The sequence below is a fragment of the Dermacentor silvarum genome, chromosome 8 (genome assembly GCF_013339745.2).
Source record: "Dermacentor silvarum isolate Dsil-2018 chromosome 8, BIME_Dsil_1.4, whole genome shotgun sequence".
Taxonomy (NCBI): Eukaryota; Metazoa; Arthropoda; class Arachnida; order Ixodida; family Ixodidae; genus Dermacentor; species Dermacentor silvarum.
Window position 1 is genome coordinate 40,542,276 of NC_051161.1, and position 16,937 is coordinate 40,559,212.

The 16,937-nt window shown below is 43.7% G+C and overlaps 1 non-coding gene across 1 annotated transcript; it reads left to right on the forward strand.

Moving 5' to 3' along the window:
* Nucleotides 1–7,199: 7,199 nt before the first annotated feature.
* Trnas-uga (transfer RNA serine (anticodon UGA)) lies at nt 7,200–7,274 on the forward strand. The gene has a single exon. It is a non-coding gene; the product is annotated as a tRNA-Ser (tRNA).
* Nucleotides 7,275–16,937: the final 9,663 nt, after the last annotated feature.

Consider the following 16,937-nt stretch of genomic DNA (forward strand, 5'->3'; position numbering starts at 1 on the left):
CCAGGTTCGAGCTTATAACTGCGGTCCCAGTAGAAATAGCAAAGTATGGCGTTCGGAGCGACAACATCGACTATAGTTCTGATATATTCTATGTTAGGATAAGTGGCTGTTTCGTAAATGCATCGTCTACTCCAGGCGCTGATTGCTCAGCGGCTACTAACGATATTTTCGTATATATTCGAAGCTCTCGATACTAACGATATATCGCAGAGCACGAGCTTGCGAACGCGCCAGCTGTGGACAAAGACGACGCTCGAACGCAATCATATGGTTCGCATAAATGCATGTTCTGCAAGCGTGGCTGTATAGCCTAGTGCAACAAAAGAGCCAATCTTGGAACCCACTCCGGTGCAAACGCCTGCACCTTCTGCACTTCGACAAAATGGGACACAGATTCGCAAAAATGTTCGCGAACGGGTCTCACATCAATATCTTTTGTTCGACATGCCGAAATAATGACGACATGTAGTCAGCAAACAGCTGATGGTTCACCGATATATGATCCTGTTATTCTGTTCTTCTGCGCTCGTAAGATCTGTGACATGCGAGGCAATAAAGAAAAAAAAAGTGGTTGTATAGCCTAGTGGTTACGACGCTCACTTCGAGACCGTGTGTACCTTGGTTCGAATCAATCCTCGGCAAGAAAGCTTATTTTCTTTATTTTTGGGTCGGTTTCTTGATACGAACCACAAACCAGAAATTATGGCTGGCTTAAACAGCTTCACTGTTAAAAGAACTTCCCAGAATCAGAAAACGTGTCTCAGAAGTGTATATTTAGCAAGTTAGTTATAATGTTAGTCGAACAAGGAATATGGCATGAGAAAACGCGGAGAAAGAAGACAGCATTGGCAGGACAAGCACCGATTACCAACTGGTTTCATTCCTGGACAGACAGCCACTTATAAGCACATTCTTCGCCTAATATCAAAGAGGAGAAATAAAAAAGAATAAGAAACGAAAGAAAGAAAAAATACTGACCAACACCAATAACTTAAATTGCGGCGGACTAACATTTTCATTTGTTTATTCATATGACTGTCAGTTATGGCTTTGATTTTATTAATTTTTTCAGCGTGGTATCGCATGCGTGCTAATTATCCCATGAATTTGCTCTCATTTTGTTCTACGACATTGATCCGAATTTGGATTGGATCTGAACAATTTAAGCCTCTTGAAATGCGAAATTCAATCATTTGAAACGATCCACTGATAATTGGCACAAATCGTACGTTTTATGTTATAGCTGTGTAGCGGCTTCTAATTAAAGGTGTGCTAATTTTTTTCCCTAGGAGGAACAATAGTAGCTTAACCAGTGTGATTTTTTTTTGGGGGGGGGGGAGAATTAGTTTAACCAAAGAAAGGGTTTAGGGTCTTCACGGAATCTCGCGAAGGGCCAGGGTTCTTTTACTTGCACACTAGTGAACGCTGCGGCAATTGACCTTTCAGAAACTTCTTAAGCTGACTTCACTGCAATGCTTGGTCGGCAACAAATATGATTCCAGCACATATCTAAAATGGAATCTAGCGCGCAGCTACGTGTTTTTTTTTCCTTTTTTTCTTTTTATCATTTTTTGCGGCAATGTTGGTGGGCAGAATCGCAAAACAATAACCATGCACAAGCTGTGCACTAAACAAAAGCGTAACGATATCTTCACCGCCCTCTTATGTCTACTGATGCGGTGTGAAAAAATCATCCTAAATATATTCAAGGGCGCCCACTCAAATGAACATTAAAAGTTGCATACAAGTTCATTCGTTCGTTTAGCTTATCCTCGCTTTGTACATTGCGTTGGAACAACACTATTTGTTCGCTACAGCACATTTAATGGGACTAAAATGAAGTTTATTGGTCGGAACAGGCGTAGATGTAGATCCTTGGGATGTACTGGCACGGAACAGGCGGCTAGAACAATTACGTCGGGCTGCACTCTGAACTGTAACTTTAGCGTCGTCTTTTGTGACGCGATCACAATGCTGCTGCTGTTGTGGGTGCGCGTCACCTTCAGTGCATGGAGCACGTCTTCTTCATCACAGGACTATCATTTTATAACGCTCTGCATACTTGGCTTCATTGTTTTGATTGGGAAAATTTATATGGCAAGGTAAACAAAATAATGTTTTATACACGTGTGATGGTAACCTGTTCATTTGGTCAGCGAACTAGCCATTCCTTCCGTTTCCTGGTGCACTCAGCGTAGATCCATGCTGTACAAGACCAGTAAGCAGTGGCGGAAAGAATACTGCCGGCATGGACTTCCTGCATATAGCGCAGCCTTCCCAGCCCGGATTCCAAATAGAGGCATTTCATCGGGGACGCCTATACAGAATGATTGTTTCACGTTGACAGCACGGGAGTTCGTCATCTAAACAAAAGTCGGGAAAACTGTCGAGACCAGCTGGTGCAGTAAATTCCTTCCCCGTGTCAATGGATTTGTTTGCATCATTCTATTAGTAATTCTCAACTCGATCGCGGTGCCAGAACAGAATGCAAAATTAACCGCAGGATGGAGCAAGCAAAGAACGGAGAAGCAAATGATGGAGAGGCGGCTGTTGACCGGCAATACCGGGTTTTCAGCAGCAGTGCTTTGTTTGCGGTGGGTGCACTGAGGAAGCGGGGTATTAAAAATTACCGAGAAGGAAACATTCCTGGCGGCACACAGCCGTTGGCAGTTTCACGAGTAGGCGCAATCCGATGATCCTATACAACAATAGGCCAGGACAACGTAGAATCTATACCCAATAAAGGCGGCAGTGATCAACGTGCCAATTGCGCTGTGTTGAACTGCACGGGTTCGGAATTGAATATATCAGGTTTTCCATTTTGCATACGACTATTGACGTCAAGGCATTGTATGAAATGAACTACAGAAATGCTAACGTAGCTTCCACAGCCTGGAAAAATAAGCGGCAGTAATAGCAATGGTGCTCGCATATTCCAGCCACTCTATAGCTGCGTTTCGTTTATCTTTCTTGTATAGAAATATATTTTGACCGTCACTACCCATTTCAGCTGAGAGCCGTAATACCTAACAGTGTTTGCATAAATAGCAAACTTTACGTGCGGCAAGTAGGTATCACGCATCTTTAAATCTTTTTTACCATGTCATAATAAATAATTTGAATAATGAATATTCCTTAAACGTTGGACCAGCTGATAACATCTAATTCATTTGCAAAAGCACGCTACAAAAAGGACGCACGAAAATAACACAAATGTTTGTCCAAACAAAGCAGAAATTGAAAGGGTGATGGAAACTTGAAATTATGAGCAGTAGTCGAACAAGGAATGTCGCTTTAAGTCAACGTTTCTACGTTTGAACAAGGGGCCTTGTTGTGTTAGTCGCTTTGCCTTTGTCTTGCCCATAGCACGCTTTCACAGCGTAAGCTGTTATGGGCTCATTCCAATAGCCGTTTCGGTTCACGATGGTGTCCGCCGCCAGCTCCGCCGTTGGGGATCGTAACCGCTATCGCCGGAAATGCGAAAGAAGTACTTGGCTCCCGCTGGGATTGAACCCGCGCCCGCTCCGTGGGAGCCAGATATTCTACCACTGAGCCACGCAAGCGCTTGCTATCAGGCAGCGAAAAAATGCCCTATAAACGCTCCCTAGGTAGGCGCGCAGGTGCAGACGACCCGAGCCAACGCCCTTATGGTGGCACCATCTAGGTAAGGCGCCTGCAAACGCAGCGTGCGCAGGCGCAGATGGCGAGATGCGATTCAGACGCGGCGCGCAAAAAAAAAAAAAAAAAAAAAAAACCGCGATCCCCAGCCTCCGCCAATATTGTGGCGCCATCTAGTTAAGGTGCTTGTAAACGCAGCGTGCGCAGGCGCAGACGACGAGATGTGATTCAGATGAGGCGCGCAATCAACGCGATTCCGATGTGAGATGTGCGCCACGTATTCTGGATACCTCTTCGGTAAACGGTGTGGCGTCTCCTCGCAAGGTACGAACCGCTGCTGAAGAAGCGAATCGTAGAGATACGTGCGCGGCTACAACCAAGAATCATGGGGCTCAGCAGACTGCTGTGCAGAGACATTACAAGCCGCAGCTCGCTGTCGATGCCGGGTGGGCAGTTCTGATCGTTCTCGTCAAAACGAGGCGAAGAAACTTTGTCGCGAAGACCCTGGTTTGCGTGATGCCGAAATTGGAGCTACTCTTGAGCCACTCCACCAGCTTACACAGACTGTGCTGCGTGTTCCGCGCAGGCCTGTGACTTTTTTTAAGTGCTATCGAAGATTCCTCTAGTGTATGCATCTCAAATTTATGCTAAGAGAGCTAGAACACAAAATTAAAAAAGTAAATATATATTAATCCTATGAAAGACTATAACGAGTCATGATAAACGCACCGATGTGGTGTCTGTAGAGTGTCATAAGTAACGGCGCATGATAGTCATCATTATCGCTGTACGTCACTCTCAGGCAAATGTGGCGCATCTCTAAAAGCAGCTGCGTTTATATCGTGCTGTTTTGTTTATGGAAGCAGGCACTGCAAACGTCCTTCGTCTCGTACCCTTGAACAAATAAATCACGAGTGTTCAAGGAAGTAGTTACGTTTTACTGCACCTGCGAGAAACTTTTCCGCAGATTCCGCAATTTTTATTACCCTGGGAAAATGCTATTCTAGCAGGCATCGGTAAAGATACGTGAACTCATGACGAAGTCCCTTCCGTAACAACTGAAACTGAGGCTTGCCAAAGCAGTTTTGTTTTGCGTGGTGTTGTACGCAGACCTCAATTTAGAGTTTTTCAATAATGCAGCGCAAGTTCATAGTGAAGCAAAAGCTTCTTCAGCAAATGAATGGTTCAAAGTCTGACTTACTATTTTTTCTCTGAAAACTTCTGTTAGTTAAATTAAGCCATACCTTTGAGCAGGGCACCACGGAAAGACTGCTGTGTTCGTGAAGCCATTTTCCGTACGTTACGGGGCCAAACAGTTCAAGCAAGTGGTTAGCCGAAGTCGACGTATATCTTTTTACACGCTTTCGTTGCTCACGTTTTATTTTTTTTTAATTTCTTTCGTTAAAAAGCACACTAACGCTTTGAGCCTTTTTCTAAACTTGTATCTTCTAGCTTAGTATTGTGAACATAGATTATCATTTCACGAAGTTAAATTCATTGCTTGGTCAGGCCACCTCCATTCATAAGCAATATGCGCCCGTATTGGACCATTATTTTGCCCAAAGAAAGCTACACAAGCTAATTCCTAACTAGCGCTCTCCGAGGTAGAATTCAAACTTGGGCGAGTGGGTTTTGGTTCATCTTCGCCCCCTACCCCCTATTAATGCTCTTAGAGCGAAGGCGGGATTTTGCAACAACGTTGTAATACAGAACTAAATTTAAAAATAAAGCCGTAGCTTTCTTTATTTCTTTGGAGGCAGACATCTCCCTTTAAGCAACCGTTAATGTCCGTGAAACGTTTCATTATATGTCGGTTTAGGGCCTCTTGAGCGTTTCTGTAGAAAACGACCACTGCAAACTTCAAGATGATGTTTTTTTTTTCTTTTTTCTTTTTTTTTTTTTTTTTACTTTTTACGCATGTGCCCATATTATGGTTCAACTGCAGTCCGATTGCTGGTCAGCTGCAGCTGCATCTGCGACCAACTCAGTTTGATCAACAGGACGCCAGCATCGATCCCCCGAAGGATAAACTATTGGTGCAAAATGAAAATCAATTAAAAGTTGAAACGTTTTCGAAATAAGCGTTTACGTCTGTTTTATATCGTCTCAAAAATACCGTCAACTGCTTCTTCATTGAGATAGCCTTTTCTACTATGCGCCAACCTGCTATTCATTTCATCGCCTCATGCAGACACTGATGTCTTTCTTTTCATTTTTCCTTGCAGTTTTTTTTATATATAGAAGCCTGGTCTTGAATAATATTGATCTGAGCCGTGTTGACGTCTCAGCTTCTAGCGACATTTATGAATGCATCCGGCTGTGGCGCTGTTTGTGAATCAATAGCCCTGCATAGCCCGGCAGGTTGGTGAAAAATTTTTTGCGGAGTAATAGTGGCACACCCAGGACCATTCGTGCTGTATCATCACCAAAAAAAATGAGTTAAGGGAGAGTAAAGAAAAGAACACAGAAGTCGCTCTTCCGCAACAGCAGCGATGGCAACTTGACTCGCTATGAATGGCAAAGCATCCGCACTCACCACTTTCCTATATGAACGCTAGTGTGTTCGTCCATCAGAAGATGTCGGTCGATGAGCAACCCGACCGTGCAATTGCTTCGTTTAAGCACGCGTCGTATGTGCTATAGGAATAAGAGTGATGGAAAAGACGCAAACACTTGTCAAGAGTGGAAACAGTTCCTGCTTCGTTTTTTTTTTTTGTTTGCCAACATTTTGCCTACCTCTCGTTGATGTACTTCATCCTCATTAAAACCTATGTCTCTATATTGTAGAGTTGCTTATAGATGTAACAAACCCGGCTGTATTGAGATCTTCCCTGCTTTTCTTACAGCAATACTCTAAACGCATCTCGCTTTTCTCGACCATACTGTGACTCGGGGTCGAGGACGAGAGACGGACTCTTGGAGCAGACGACAGGAGCCGAAAGGCTTTATACAGTATGTACAGATATAGCAGGTGCTAGCATACAAGTAGCTTGGCATGAGCGCACCAGACCGATGGTGCCGCTGGTGGCGACTCTCTCTCACAATGGGCCGGTTCTGCCTTAAATCACTTTTTCGGCTCCTCGCCGGCAGGAACGAGGCGGGGCGGGTACAGACGTCACCCCGCGTCGCAATCTTCTTTCGTCGTGGAGAAGGCCTGGTCAAGCCCGTCACATCCCCATAGAGCCAATGGGGCCGGTTTTCGCAAGCGACCCTAGCACCGCCTGTATTGTAACGGTACTTGCACTGATACCAGAAAAATGTTTACTACTAGGCGATGTTTTGAATATTATTCAGTTATAATCTAAATTTAAAAACAACAGGTGACGTCTGAATATCTAGTAGTTGCTTAGAAAGTTAAGAGTGTATTGAAAGCGAAAATGACGCTTGTGGGAGGGGCACCGCACAGCAGACCTAAATACCGTACAGCAAACGCAATTAAAGGGAACGATTGGGTTGATGTCTCATTTTCCCCTTTAATTACTTCTCTCCACCGAGCGGGTTTCCACTGAACTATTACGTCAGACACTTGCCTTTGCTTCGAGTGGTTGGTGAATTCGACTTCGCCCTGCCATCGGCTAGTCGCCTGGTTAGCTCAAATGGTAGAGCGGCTGCCCCTGAAAGGCGGTGGTCCCGGGTTCGAGTCCCGGATCAGGACGAATTTTTCTACAACTACAAGATTTTTATTGCGAGGAACCCATATGGTTTTCCTTTGTAGCAATTGCTATGATTGGATGGATGTCTCATTTTTCCATTTATTTACTTCTCTCCACCTAGCGGGTTTCCGCTGAACTATTGCGTCAGGAGCATATACTGCACCAGGAAGTTTTGTCCGAACGTGACTTAATGCAATGGTTTATGTGAAGAGCAATTCAATATATGAGATACTCAAGTAACTACATTGCCCATTATCATGAGTAATTCTGCATGATAATTATTTCAGTATGGGTTCTACCTTTCTTAAATTAATATGACAAACTCTTGAACAGACCCAAAAACACATTGTAGCCTGAAGAGCTGACAACCTGTTTACGAATTTGTAAAGAACATAACGACTTTATAGATACACAACACAAATAACCTTACAGAGCACGGTACATACATAAGTTAGGTTAGTGTTCCGGCATATATCAACATAAAGAAAACATTTCCCAAGGTATTTAACAGAATGGGCCTATTGAACATAACTACAGATAGTAAAGGTTGGTGAATGCTAATAAAAAGGAATTACAGGTGAAATCAATATGAGGGGTATGCGAGAACACAGTAGCTTAGTCTTGTCTTTCTGGATGTTAATTATATTGTTGCAAAACTACGGTATTAGAGTCCAAGTATCCTGTTGAATGTTGCTGAAGATTCCTTCAGAGTAATTTATATGCATTCATACCAACAGCGTGTCATCTGCATACTGAAAACAACGGCAGCTGCTATGTTATCACTGCGATAATTTACATTATAGTTGAACATATGTCGGGCCGAGATTAAGCCTTCATTGCGCAACCTCCCAGCTCAATTTCAATGGTGCTCCTCTAACGGAACCAAGCGCCATTGTTCGGTTGCGATCACGCAGATAATCACTGATCAAAGCACAATAACAAAATGATCCTGTGATGCCGTATTTCCAAACTTTTCCGCTAGTACATCATGACGGAACGAATTAAGTGCTACGCAAACATCCAGAAGAAGAGCCCACGCAATTTCGCTGCTATCCAGTGCAGTGTTCAACGTATCGCTTACGTCACACAAAGCATGTCGAGTACCCCGCGGTCACTAATAAATACATATTGATTGGCGGATAAGGCATTAGAAATCTCGAGAAAACGACGACGGCTCAGAGGTGGCGGCGGAATGACGACGACGATATGAGAACGCAGTGGCAGAGACAGATTGAGAACTAGCCGAAGGATGGCGAAGACGAGACAACGAAGGAATGATCACAATAGAACGGTGGCTACAGAGTGATGACGAACGTATGACAACGACGGCGTGTAGGAGTTGGAGCTCATGGCCACGCTTACGTGCATCAATTGCAGCCGCGGGCCACGTCGATTCGCACTTAATCTGGCGTTTGCTTGCACTATGTCCGGCACTGGCGAATCGCCTAAGGCTGTAGAGAGCAGAGATGACAGTTGTATGACGGCGACGGCGTGACGAAGACATTACATTCGGTATAACTAACATTTTCAATAACTATTAACAATATAACAATACAACATTCAAGAGCCATTCGGCAAGACGACGACGACGACTGCAGCAGCAGGAGGAGGAGGAGGACGAGGAGGAAAGTTGAAGGAATATGCAAAGAAAGCTTTGCTTTAATAGTTGGACACCGCGCACTGTAGCGAAACCAAAGCTTATTATCTCCAGAAAGACTGGGTTGTCAAAGCAAACATGGCACTACCTTCTATTCATGCAACACGTGGGAGAAGAGCAACATATTGTGTGGCTAAGCTCCGCAGTTGAATCTCGGGCAGGTTAGTACCCCTCCCGTCCCCGTCCCCCCCCCCCCCCCCCCCCAGAGTTTCGCGCGGCGGAAGAAGTCGCGCTTGCTCTCTCTCTCTCTCTCTATATATATATATATTATATATATATGGTGATCGTAAAGGAGGAAAGAGACTCTTAATTCTCCAGCCCTACATGGACGAATTCACGGCTCTCCGCCGTGCGTTCGCTCCCCGTGAAAGCGCGCGTCCCTCGCGCCCTTTCACTCGCGCGTATACTGCATATACGGCACGCGGCGACGGTACCTCATGGCAACGGCGACAGCGACGTCGACGGCGACACCGACGGCATAAATCCGCTTTGGTGTGTCCATATAATTGCTATCGCAGTAATAACAATTATAATATATTCCCAGTTTTACGTGCCAAAAAAAAACACCGCATATCCACGGGGTGAATGATGATGAGTGGGCGAAGCTCCGGAGGGAATCATCGGTAAACCGGGAATCTTCCGTGTCATTCGCCCAGTTTCGCCGCACTAAATCGAACGATTGACTTCCACCAATGACACGCGCCATATGTGACGTCATTCCTATTTTATAACAGCGCCCGTCATTATAATTGCACCATCTCCCGCTTAAGGGGACGCTAGCACAAACGCGTTAGAAACGTGCAGTACTCTCTAGTAAGGGGGAGAGGCCACAGTGTCTTACGCAGCCGTTTACACATGCCGGAACGTGCACCGCGTTTGCCGACGCCATCACATGACTGCTGAGAGAGTATAACCCCCGTATTCATAAACGCTCCTCGACTTGAACTTGACTTGCCACCGCCTTCAACGCGTTTCGAACGCGCTGCCCAAGGCGGTGGCAAGTCAAGTTCAAGTCGAGGAGCGTTTATGAATACGGGGGTAAGGCGGAGAGGCCACAGCGTCTTACACCAGCTTCTTACACGGGACGTAACGCGCTAGCACAAACGCGTTAGAAACGCGCAGTCTTTCGTTAATGTTGGGTATTTATTGTCATCATGGTGCGTGTGTACATGTACGCTTCGTGGCGTAGTGGTTAGCGCCGCGCGTTCGGAAGCGAGGGGTCCCTGGTTCGATTCCGCGCTACGGACACAACTTTCGGAATTTTGTTTTTTCATAAAAGTAGACGTGGCTATACCTACTACGACGACGACTACTACTACCACTACTACTACTACATACTACAGAGGAGGGACAGACCCACACCCTAAGGAGCTTCGCCCATAAAACACGGTTTCATAGTGAGGCACACTGTAGTGGGGACTACAGATTAATTTTTACCACGCGGGGGGTCTTTGATGTGCAGCCACGCCCGATACACGGGCGTTCTTGCCTTTCGCCCCCATAGAAAAGCGGCCTCCGCGGCCAGGATTTGATTCCGCGCCTTTGGCTTGGCAGCGCTATGCCATAGCCACTACGCCACTGCGGTGGGTAGCAAATAAAACATCTGCCAAGAAATCGTTTAGGAATGTTAAGAAGTGGCGAAGATGTAGAATGAATCCTGGTGGTAAGCCCGGTATTGATATTGAAGAAAATCGTCATAATCATATTATTCAAATAATCAATCAATCAATGAATAATGTATTTATCGTGCCTTTCTCTATATCTTTCTCCATATGTAACCCCATCATGATTATGTTCAATAAACTCAATAAGGAACAACCACGATGTCTAACTGCTGGCGCACGCATACATCCATAAAAAAGAAACAAACAAAAAACAGCAGGGGAATATCAGTAAAACGAAACAATGAATAAAAAGTAACAATCTTGAAAAGAAGTGCGTACATAAAACAAGGTACAAAATGAATACATAAGAAAAAGGAGAAGGACCGTTGAAGAAAATGTGAAAATATAATAACACAAAGCTCGCAAAAGAACAACGACAACGAGTTGTGAAAAATGTCAAGATCATGAATGTGGGCGTTATGAAGATTCTGTATTCTGTGGACGGTTGAGTGTTGGTGATGACAGGCAGGAACATATAACTGAGGAGTTCGGGGGTATGTGAGGATACCGTGAAGGAGTTTGAAAAGGAACAGAAGGCCAGCGCGATTAAGTCAGCAGCGAAGTCAGGGCAATAACAATAATCCAACAGTGCTAGAGCAAGGTGCAGCGTCCGTGTTAGCAAAGCGGTGATGGTATATGCTTAAAATGTTTTCGGGACTCAATATATGTCACTGATGGATCTAGAAATGCCGTTCCAAAGCACCAACGCGTATTCCAGTCTGCAAACAGAGCCAAGAGTGCGCATACCCCGCGTTGCAACGCGTTTAGTGTGAGCTGAAAAGTGTAAGGTTGTATTAAAAAAGTACACCGAGATCATCGATCTCGCGGACGTCACACAATGGCACAAAATCTACAGAATAAGAAAAAGAAATGCTTGCTGTTTTGCGGGTGAAAGTCATGAGTTAATAATAATAATAATAATAATAATAATAATAATAATAATAATAATAATAATAATAATAATAATAATAATAATAATAATAATAATCAATCAATCAATCAATCAATCATGTTTATTTAACGTGCCCAGGAACAACCCTAAGGTCTGAGTGCTGGCGCACGCATACATTACAAACCAAAAACAAGACACTCAGGGAAAAATCATTAAAAAATAAATGAATAAAAATAAAAATTGTGAAAAGAAGAGAGTACGGACAACAAAGCGCAAAGTAAATACAAAAGAAAAAGGAGGAGAAGGACACTTGAACAATACATGATATTATAATACAAGGCAAAGCTCGGACAAGAACGATGACAAGGAGTTATGAAAGATATCAAGTTCACGAAAGTAAGCGTTATAAAGATTCTGTATTCTGTGGACAGTTGAGTGTTCGTGATGACAGGCCGGCACATGGAAAGGTCTATGTTCTCTGGTGATCTTGCGTGGGATGCGGAACATGACACAGCTGAGAAGTTCGGGACACGTGAGGTTACCGTGAAGGAGTTTAAAGAGAAACAGAAGGTCAGCGCGATTACGTCGGTCGCGAAGCGAAGGCAATGACAATCCAACAGTGCTAGTACAGGGTGCAATGTCCAGGTTTGCAAAGCGGTGATTATATATGCTTAGAAACTTTTTCTGGACACGATCTATAATGTCACTGTTGGATCTAGAAGAGCCATTCCAGACGACCGACGCATATTCGAGTTGAGGAAGGCAGATGGTTGTGTATAATTTGCGGAACGGTGTAGGAGACTTGAATTCCCTCGATAGTCTGCATACAGAACCAAGAGAGCGCATACCCCGCATTGCAACACGTTTAGTGTGAGCCGAAAAGTGCAAGGTTGCATCAAAAAGTACACCAAGATCATTGATCTCGCAGACCTTACACAACGGCACAGAATCTATAGAATAAGAAAAAGAAATACTTGCTGTTTTGCGTGTGAAAGTCATGACTTTGGTCTTAGCAGCATTCAAGGTAAGGTTATTATCCTTGCACCATTTAGAAAAGGAAAACAGGTCAGACTGCAGGGCGTGACAGTCATCAACAGTGTGAATTTTCTTTAAAATCTTGATGTCATCGGCATATAGAAGGAAAGAAGAGTTCCGAATAACAGAAATAACGTCATTAATAAAAATTAAAAAAAGGAGTGGTCCTAATACTGACCCTTGAGGGACGCCGCTAGTTGCCAAGTAAGAAGAAGATGTTTGGCCATTGACGTTAATATAACACGATCTATCAAGAAGATAACTGCGCAAGAGATTCACAACTGACGAGTTAACATCAAGGTGCGTAAGCTTGATCAGAAGCAGCGAGTGGCTGACTACATCAAAAGCCTTGCTGAGATCACAGTAAATGGTGTCAACTTGCCCCCTTTGAAGTACCGGCGTGGAGATCTGTGTCATGAAACTTGCGAGATTTGTGATAGTGGAGCGGCCGGTGAGAAATCCATGCTGATTCGGAATGAGCGAGTTCTTCACAGTAAAAGACAATATGTTGTGAAGAGCAAGCTCAAAAATCTTGGACGTAGCACAGAGAAGAGAAATTGGGCGATAATTCGACACATCTGATTTACATCCAGACTTAAATACAGGAAAAACACGAGCAGTTTTCCACATGTGAGGGAAAGTGGAAGTAGTCAAAGAGTTATTAAATATAGATGTCAATACAGGAGCAAATATACTGCCGTAAGCTTTTAGAATTGCGGAAGGGATGCCGTCAGGGCCGCAGGATAGGGAAGGCTTCAAGCGCCTAAGGCATTCGTGGACAAGCTCTTCATCAAACAGCACCGCACTAGATGTAGGAACCGTCGTGTGCTGCTGACTGACATCAGCGTTGAAACCTGCATCTTTATATAAGGAAGAGAAATGGGCTGCAAAACAATCCGCGACTGCTTGGACTTCTGCCCCTCTAGAGTCAAGTAAGCGAAAACCCTCTCCATGTTTATTGGAGCGCTTACGGATATACTGCCAAAATTCTGCCGGCCGGTCGGAGGCGCTTTTTTCCAAGAATGCCATATATGAATCTTGATCCCGCTTATAGAGACGTTTACAGAGAGCCCGAAAAAAGCGGAATTCTTCTCTGTACTCATTAGGCAACGTAATTCTGGATTTTCGGTGTGCGCGATCTTTATGCTTTAGGGCAATTATGAGTTCAGACGAAAACCAGTGGGGATATCTAGAGCGTCTAGGCCTGTACTGGGGAATGTATTTGCGCATACTGCTCAAAACAAGCTCTGTAAACTGATCTACTTGGTCATTAACATTGCTTTTGTCGGTAACCAGTGACCAGTCGGTGGTGGACAAGGAATTATATAAACCAACATAATCACCACGCTTGAAAGCAAAGCGTGGGGATTCATTTACGCCACTGGAGGAGCTCTGCCTCAGTGCTGACACAGAGGCAGTTATCTTTAGTGGCGGATGAAACTTATCGGTACGCACAAGGAAAATTTCGGAACGAGAGACATCTAAAACCTGAGCATTCGAGATGCAAAGATCTAAGACGTTGCCACAGGAATTGGCGACTAAGTTATGCTGTTGAAGGGAACAGAAAGACAGAAAGTCCAACAACAGGCTGCATTTCTTCTCTGTGTAATGATTGTAATGAGAATATCTAAGTGTGTTCCAATCAATACCTGGTGTATTAAAATCACCAAGAAGAATTACTTTGTGCTTACTATGGGAGGATATTACACTTTCAATGGAAGAGATGACCTCATCATACAAAACAGGGGAAATATTCGGCTGTACATAGAACGATCCAATCAACAATTTTTCACATCGGGCTAAGCTAACTTCTAGCCATATCGACTCCCGTACACTTTCTATATCGATGCGCCGTACACATCTCAGTGAATTGTCAACTGCAATCAGCACGCCACCACCTTTTTGTTGAGATCCACTGAAGTCCCGGTCACTGCGGAAGACGTTGTAGTGCGGTGGAAAGAAGTCTGAAGACGAAATGTCACCACACAGCCAAGTTTCAGAAATAACAAAAATAGGAAAAGAAGATGAGATTACATTGCAAAAAAATTCGCGTGCTTTGGTGCGAAGTCCGCGAGCGTTTTGGTAAAAAATTTCCAAATTACACGCCACTTTGATCCTTGGGGGTTGTTATTTCAGTAGCATGAATCATGTCATCGTGTAGCACACCACGGAAAGGCTTGAACAAGCAACCCATTGGCCACATTGACGGGTCGTTCAAGCGCTTAAGGGCTTCTTCATCAACGGTTACATGAAAAGAAGAATACGATTGATATTTAGTTCTAAGTCGCCGGCAGGAGAGGGGAGAAATATTCAAGGCCTTTAAGTGGTTGGTCAGGTCGGAAGAGGTTGTTTCAGAGCTCAAATTAGAAACAAAAATAGCCTTAGGTCGATGCTGCCGTTGAGCTACAGATAATGTGGAAGTCTTTCGCGCTTCAACCGAGGCAGGACTCTTGTTTTTTTGTGTAGTCATGGGTGCTTTTTCAGTGGACGAAGCGAAATCACGTGGGGAAACAGCATCTCGTCGTTCAGCAGTGCGTTGTAACACAGGTACATTAGCTCGCGTTGATGCAGGAGTAGAAGTAGTAAGGGTGGGTGACTTTCCGGAGTCGGCAGGTGTCTTCACAGGCATGGCAGTTGCACGTCGCGACAGCTCGTCGCGCAGGCAACGAACCTCCGCTCGAAGGGAAGCGACGACTTGGGTCTGTTGCTCCACGCCGCGGGAATGGTCCTTACGAAGGCGTTCATTCTCCTCTCGCAGTTGGGAAACTTAATAATAATAATAATAATAATAATAATAATAATAATAATAATAATAATAATAATAATAATAATAATAATAACCAATCATTCAATCATTTATTCATTTTGCCCAGGAACAACCATGAGGACTAAGTTCTGGCGCACGTATACAGAGAAAAAGAAATATAGCAGGGTAATATCAGTAAGAAAAACAATAATAATAATAATAATAATCAATCAATCATGTTTATTTAACGTGCCCAGGAACAACCCTAAGGTCTGAGTGCTGGCGCACGCATACATTACAAACCAAAAACAAGACACTCAGGGAAAAATCATTAAAAATAAATGAATAAAAATAAAAATTGTGAAAAGAAGAGAGTACGGACAACAAAGCGCAAAGTAAATACAAAAGAAAAAGGAGGAGAAGGACACTTGAACAATACATGATATTATAATACAAGGCAAAGCTCGGACAAGAACGATGACAAGGAGTTATGAAAGATATCAAGTTCACGAAAGTAAGCGTTATAAAGATTCTGTATTCTGTGGACAGTTGAGTGTTCGTGATGACAGGCAGGCACATGGAAAGGTCTATGTTCTCTGGTGATCTTGCGTGGGATGCGGAACATGACACAGCTGAGAAGTTCGGGACACGTGAGGTTACCGTGAAGGAGTTTAAAGAGAAACAGAAGGTCAGCGCGATTACGTCGGTCGCGAAGCGAAGGCAATGACAATCCAACAGTGCTAGTGCAGGGTGCAATGTCCAGGTTTGCAAAGCGGTGATTATATATGCTTAGAAACTTTTTCTGGACACGATCTATAATGTCACTGTTGGATCTAGAAGAGCCATTCCAGACGAGCGACGCATATTCGAGTTGAGGAAGGCAGATGGTTGTGTATAATTTGCGGAACGGTGTAGGAGACTTGAATTCCCTCGATAGTCTGCATACAGAACCAAGAGAGCGCATACCCCGCATTGCAACACGTTTAGTGTGAGCCGAAAAATGTAAGGTTGCATCAAAAAGTACACCAAGATCATTGATCTCGCAGACCTTACACAACGGCACAGAATCTATAGAATAAGAAAAAGAAATACTTGCTGTTTTGCGTGTGAAAGTCACGACTTTAATAATAATAATAATAATAATAATAATAATAATAATAATAATAATAATAATAATAATAATAATAATAATAATAATTAATATACTAACCATAATGCTTCAGCGCTGCCCAAAGAGAAAAGTGAATATCTGCGGGAGTATTATTTTTCAGTTTCTCGTGCGACTTTTTGCGACTAAAAATATATATTTCACTGTAATATTAAGCTCGGGATGTCCTTGTTTACGGTAGCCGCATTCTCGAAAAAAAAAGCGGCTTATAAAAATTGCGCCAACGAGTCCAACACATTCAACACTGAATCTACCTTTCCTCCACAATCACTTGGATGCACCCCATACTCAACACTGTCCAAAAGAAAACAATTGTTAAATACATGAGTATTCTGAATCCAGTATGCGCTGTAAGCGCTGCCTATTGCGAGTAGTCTTCCGTTGATCTCAGAAATATTTACAGCAATGCAGGAGCGTGTGGAAACCTTGTGGCTAACGTGGTAACTTGGGTCGCAGAAATCTTGGTACGATGCATAGCCTGGTCTCTTTGTCACTGCTAGCGGA